The sequence below is a fragment of the Lactuca virosa genome, chromosome 8 (genome assembly GCF_052849685.1).
Source record: "Lactuca virosa cultivar CGN04683 chromosome 8, Lactuca_virosa_CGN04683_v6, whole genome shotgun sequence".
Classification (NCBI taxonomy): domain Eukaryota; kingdom Viridiplantae; phylum Streptophyta; class Magnoliopsida; order Asterales; family Asteraceae; genus Lactuca; species Lactuca virosa.
Window position 1 is genome coordinate 23,923,305 of NC_136433.1, and position 6,620 is coordinate 23,929,924.

The window sequence follows — 6,620 nt, forward strand, 5'->3', positions numbered from 1 at the left end:
GCAATTCCTGCTAGTTATTATTGTTTAGTATAGGAACCCCATTCTCAATACATAAAATTATATCGCAAAAACTATCCATAATAGGCGAACCCATTGCATGCCACATAGACAAGAACATCTCTACGGTTTACAAAATTAGAAATACCCATTGCATGTCATATATACAAGAACCTCTCTACAGTTTATAAAACAAAAAATTTTGAATTTTAACGCTACAACTAATTCTAGAATAGAGTGTGTGTGTGTTTTCCATTTTAAAAAAATCGATACCACAACAAAAACTACTTGACAATTACAAACAAATAGATTGGTCGTATCGACTTCATCAAATTATTGAATATCAAGAAGAAAATAGAAACCAGATTATGTTCAGTTTAAATCACAAGTAAACACAATAAAACTTATACAACCACAAAGCTTCTACACGGAGGATGCATTAGTAGAAACAAGAAGGTTGAGGCAACCGCGGATGGCGGATTGGCGGCAGTTTCAAAAGTTTTTGGGCAAAGGGTACGTCGGACAGGGGTTGTAACGTTACGTTTTCCATTTGAAAGAGGAAAGAGATCAAAGGGCTTGTAGTCTAGTGGTAACAGGTGTTAATAGAAAAGCCTCCATCGTACATGGCTTGACAAGTTTAGGATTCAAGTCTTTGTGCGCGCGGAATAACTTATGAGTATAATATATAGAAACTGTTTCTTTGATGTTCTAAATAAAAAAAAATTAAGAGAGAAAGAAAGAGAGAGATCTAACTAAATTGGTTGGGTTTTACGGAATATGGGCCATGGAGTAAAGCAAATATTGGGCTAAATTACTAGATCTTTTCTTGGGTTCTTGGCCGAAATTACATGAGAGAAACAACCAAAAATCAAACCAAATGGAATGGTTTAATTAATTGCAAAAGTGTATTCAAACAGCATCAATTGGTTCGGATTGATTTTAGTAGACTGGTTCGGATTGATTTTAGTAAACCAGCGTTCGGTCTATTGTCTTTTTGAAATCGATTGTACAGAAAAGACAATAAATGTTGTGATATAGTATGCATTACCTCTTGTTATAGTTACACTGCTCTTCAAAAACAAAAAGGATAAACCTAAAAGAAATGTTGATTAGACGTGGACAGAGGGATTGGTTAAATTATTTAAAAAGTCATCGGTAAGCACTGTATATAAATTATTTAAAAAATCAAGTCGTAACATTGGAAAATTAAAAAAAAAATGTTATATTATTTGAAAACGCATCTATTAATACTATCATGTTAAAAAGAGAGATCATATTTTCATATCTATTTGTAATGGTGCATTTTTTTTATACATGTTCGGTAAGTTCTAAATCTAAAAGCTAAGTTCTAAATCTAAAAGCTATTTCAAATAGCTTTTTAAAAAAATTATTATAATTTTGTAAAATGGCTTAATTACCCTTTTCAAAATCAAAAGTGTTTTAAATAAGTCATTTTATGTAATTTTACATGTTTAAAAGATTTCATCTATTTTTACCGAATAATCATAAAAATATCAGCTTCTATCTAATTTTGTCGAACACACATTTTATGTTGCTCTTATTATAAATTTGTCAATGCAAAAATGACTTAAGAAATTGGAAAGTAGTATTGTAAGATTAAGAGAAATGTTAAAAAAACTAGTGTTACAAAATCAAACATATATTTTATATGTATTAAAAAGTGTCTGGACGTCTATTGTCAGTGCAAGATACCATAGAAAATGTCCATGGTTCAAATTCTAACGCGATCAAAATATTAGTAGTGCTCCCTCGAGTTTGGTTTAGGTTGCTCAGATGGTGTGGTTTACTATTTTTTTTAATACATATTTATACACAAAATTATGGTTTGAATGTAAAAAAAAAAAAAAAAAAAAAAAAAAAAAAAAAAACCTTGATTTATATAAAAATATGGTTTTTAAATGTAAAAATGTATTTATACGGTTTAAAATGTATTAAAAAATATTTATACGGTTTAAAATGGAAAATGGTCAACATTAAACAAAACAGGAAAAAATGATGTTTGATTTGGAACAAAAAACAGACTGTCGAAATTGAAAAAAAAAATAAACATAGTGTCAAAATTGAAACAAATGAAAACTTAGTGTCTTCTGTGAAAAAAAATTCAATTTGACACATCAACATGTCATGTCAGCATACCACGTTATCATGCCACATCAGCAGGTTACCGGGTTGATCGGTCAAATGGTCAAAATTGTATAAAATTAAAAAACACTGTGTCAAATTTGAGACAAAAAAAACACAGTGTCAAATTTGAATTTTGATGTAAACTTAGTGTCTTTTGTGCTATTTACCCAACATTAAAAACTCTAAGTAATTCAAAAGATAAGTCTAAGTATTAATGTTTAAGAACGAACGAAACCATTGTTCATGCTGGTTTATTTAACCAAGTAAACACAAACTCATGTCCATGTTTACTTATTAAATAAACAAACATAAACAAACTTGTAACATCTAGTCTGCAGGAATTCTTTTCTTAAGTTAATCTTTTTAAAAGTTGGAATTTTATATGGCCACGACGTGGCATTGGGTGGGCCACGGTGTGACATTGGATGAGGAAGAAGACGCATCTGCGCAACACCATGACGTGGTATATAGTTGGCTACAACGTGGTGGTTGTATTGGGCCAAAACCCTAATTCCGGGATTGAGGCCCTATTGAAGGGCATTAACTCCAAGGGTTTCTCATTTTGCCAACCTCCACTATCTGATATCGAATTCCCTCCAAACCCTAGCCTCCATATGTGTGTTTTGAGTGTCTAAAGCCATTCTTGTGAAGGATGAAGAAAGAATGAGCTCATTTTGGTGTTTGGTTGCTTGGTTCCAGCATAGATCTGGCATCTTCACTTCGTTCCTAACCTTTAGGAGGTATAAAGTCTCTGCCTTTTTCATTAAAGCATGCTAGATCTAGGTTTTTGCCCACTTTTCTCTATTTTGGGTTGAGTAGAATGCTTGGAATCCATAAAGTTAGCAACTTTATGGATTATTAAGGTCCCTTAGTGGACATATGTTACAGATCTAAAGTTTGTTGCTATTTTGGGCTTCATGTATGTGATCTTTGGTGGTATTTCTCCATTTTGACCTAATTTTGAGTGTTAGAATTGCATTGGTCATGCAAGACTGAAAAGCTTATTTCCTTGTAAAGTATTAGGCCTTAGGAAGGGATCTGGAGAGTTTGAAGGAATGGCTTAATAGGTTTGGAGCTAAATCTGTTAAGCTGCTGGAACCCAGTACCCACAACGTGGCATTTTGGAGACCACGACGTGGCGACTGAGGAGGGTGCCTGAATGTTTTGTCTTTTAGTGCCCACGACATGGCCTATGCGTGGCCACAACGTGGAGTCCTGCTGAGGTTGACATTCACCTTGACCGTTGACTTTGTCCATTGTTGACTTTTGGTCAATTTTTGGGTTTTAGGGTGTAGACCGAGAGGGTACTTCTTTATTGTTGTTAGGTGTCTCATTGTACTTGTCTACCTTGTATGTGAGCTATTGTGTGTCAGCTGCTATTCGTGAGGTGAGTCTTCTTGCTGTATTTGCATGTATGGTAGTATATGTTGACCTGCTGTGTAACATCCCAAAATATGGTCCCAAAAAATTCATTTTTAAAAATAGATAAAATAGTATTTCCAAATAACATCCATACGTCTCGAATAACCAATGTATCAAATATCATATAAAATCAGAGTAAAACATCATATGCGGAATCTCAATGGTGTGTGCGATGCAGTCAACCCGAGCTCTTCCCTTTGTAACCGGAAGTACTTGAAACATAAAATGAAAACTGTAAGCACAAAGCTTAGTGAGTTCCCCAACATACCCCATACCATACATAATAAATCAAATAATGGGCCCCCGTCCGACCTCGGGCCTCGCTCGGCATCAGGCCCCGCCCGGCATCGAGCCCCGCTCGATATACAAATCTGTTATTCTCAGGCCTCGCCTGTCACTGGGCCTCACGTGCTATACACATCTATATCACATAATCGTACTAATACACATAATGATCATAAACTCTAGCATATGTTCCAGTCTTCAAGCATTGCCTGGCATCGAGCCCCGCCCGGTATTCATAGCAGCACATGAAACATGCCAGGGTCACGCATACTCCTAGCATCCTAGCATAACCAATAAGGGTCAGCACATGACACATGCCAGGGTCACGCAGACTCCTAGCATCCTAGCATAACGAATAAGGGTCGACATTGGTGTCTTAGACTCGCTATAGCCCGGTAAGGAAACTCACCTCGAAAGCTGAATCTCACAGAAAGAAATCCCTAGTTGCTGTCCTGACGACTCCTCGAGCTATCAGTACAAAATAACACCCAATCAATACTTGGGTTCCAATATATGTCTAATAATCTATTATTGGGGAAAAATGACCATTTTACCCCTAGCCTAATTTGATCCATGACTAAGGCCCAAATCCACCATATAAAAGGCCCAACACTAAATAATCTTCCAAGGCCCACTAATGGCCCACTTATGGCCCAATTTTCCAAATTAGGCCCAAACCCCTCAAACGGGCCTTACCCTAAAGCCCAATCATATCCATAGTCCAAAAACCTGATTTCAGGTGGCCCACTAAAGTCCAAAGCAATCAAGGTCCAAGAAAAAGGCCCAAGGAAGCCTATTGATGGATCGAACATTGGGTGTTCCCTTGTGGAACATTGGGCGTTCGTCACCTGCCAACTGTTCGTGAGCCTCAGCCGGAACGTTGGGCGTTCCTCGACCCAATGTTGGGCTTTCGCACATTGATTCCCAAAAGTGATTATTAAGCACTTAGTGCTTAAAGCCACACGACTAAAACATAGATCCAAGTCCTAAAGAACATCTAGAACCATAAAGTCTCTTACTTGGTGGCTTTGCATGCCCCAAAAGGTCCCAACTTCAAGATATAGCATTCAACTTCCATAAAAAGGGCTTAATCTCATGCATGGGGCTTATCCAACTCTAAAGATGCTAACTTTATGAATCTAGAACATCATAAACACCAAGAGAAGCAACTCAAAGCTTCTGGAGTGATCATAACTACAAGATCTCAACTATGGGACCAAAATGGGACTAAAATCCATAAAAATTTAGATCTAAACTTCTAATGAGCAAGGTTAGAGCTTTATACCTCAAATATGTTGGAAATAGAGCAGAGAACCAAGATCTATAAGCTCCTACTTGAACCACCACCTTGAACCAAGCTTCTCTTCCTTGAATGAGCTTCAAACACACACCAAAACACACACAATGAGCTCACAACACTCAAGGAGGCTCTAGGGTTTCGAGATTAGGGTTAGAGGCTATGGAGGCTGGAAAATGAGGCCAACACCTGGGACTTAAGGTGTTTAAATCGGTCTTAAACCCTAAAAAATGAGTTTGAGCTCCACGCGTAAACGCCTCGCGTTCGAGCTCCGCCTCCAAAACTCCAATCTTGGCAAGAATGGTCCCTCATCCCCCACAAACATGCAAAACAAGGCCAAAAAGCAATAACTTGATATATAAGGGACCAAAAATAAATAATACTTGGATCGACCGTTACATGTTGGGTCTTATATGTTGATTATTGCTATATGTGAATCGAGTTGCTGATAACTCCTAGACTGTTGTGAGTCCATGTGACTGCTAATAGTCCCTAGGGTTGTTGATAACCTATGATGTGTGTTGTTAATCCACAGGGCATGTTGTTAGTCCATTGAGACTGCAGATAGTCCCCAGGATTGTTGTAAACCCATAGTTGATTATATTGTGTCTTGTATGTGACATTTGTGACTGTTGTTAGTTCCAGGGATGCTGTTAGAACATAGTTGATTATTATGATGTGTTGTATGAGATATTTTAGGGAAACTCACTCAAATTTATGCTTACAGTTATGGATTAAATATTTTGCCGGTACTTATCGGATTGAGAAGGCGGTATGGTACAAACACATCGGCGGATTTATGATTTGAGTTTCCGCATTGTCTTCTTAATAACTCTGATTCTCAAATAATTGTTTATGAACAAATGATCTGACAGAATGTAATTTTGTTAAATTTGATGTTTTTATTATCTTAAAAATGAAAATTTTGATATGGTATTTTAGGATGTTACAAGTTGATATCAGATCCCTGGTTTGAGGGGTTTGGATGAACACTAGTGGGATTCCAAATTAAAACTATGGAACTAAGAGTTTTACTAAACCTTTTTAGAAATAATTCATTTCAAGACAAGATGCAATGCGTACAATCAGTCGGAGCTCGAAAAGTGATTTCCCAAGATATCCATACTTGTTTTATATGTTGTAGTTGACTTGTTGTTATATGTGTTATAGTATGATGTGCATGATACAAGTTAGACTAAGGATCTACTCAGGGTTGCATGCTAGAGTGTATGCTTAGGAGAGATGCCTTCTGTGTCTGATATATGAGTTGCTAGAGATGTAGGATAGTGTGTAGACTAAGGATCCTCAACAATTGCATGCTAGAATTGCATGATCCTTCTGATTCCTTTTTGCCTGTTGTCTTTCTGCTTGAATGTTGCTTGCTCTGTGTTATGTCAAATTTATATTGATGTTAGTCAGCTATTAAGCGAATACGTTAAGTTACATGTCATAAGGATTAATAATTTTAGAATGT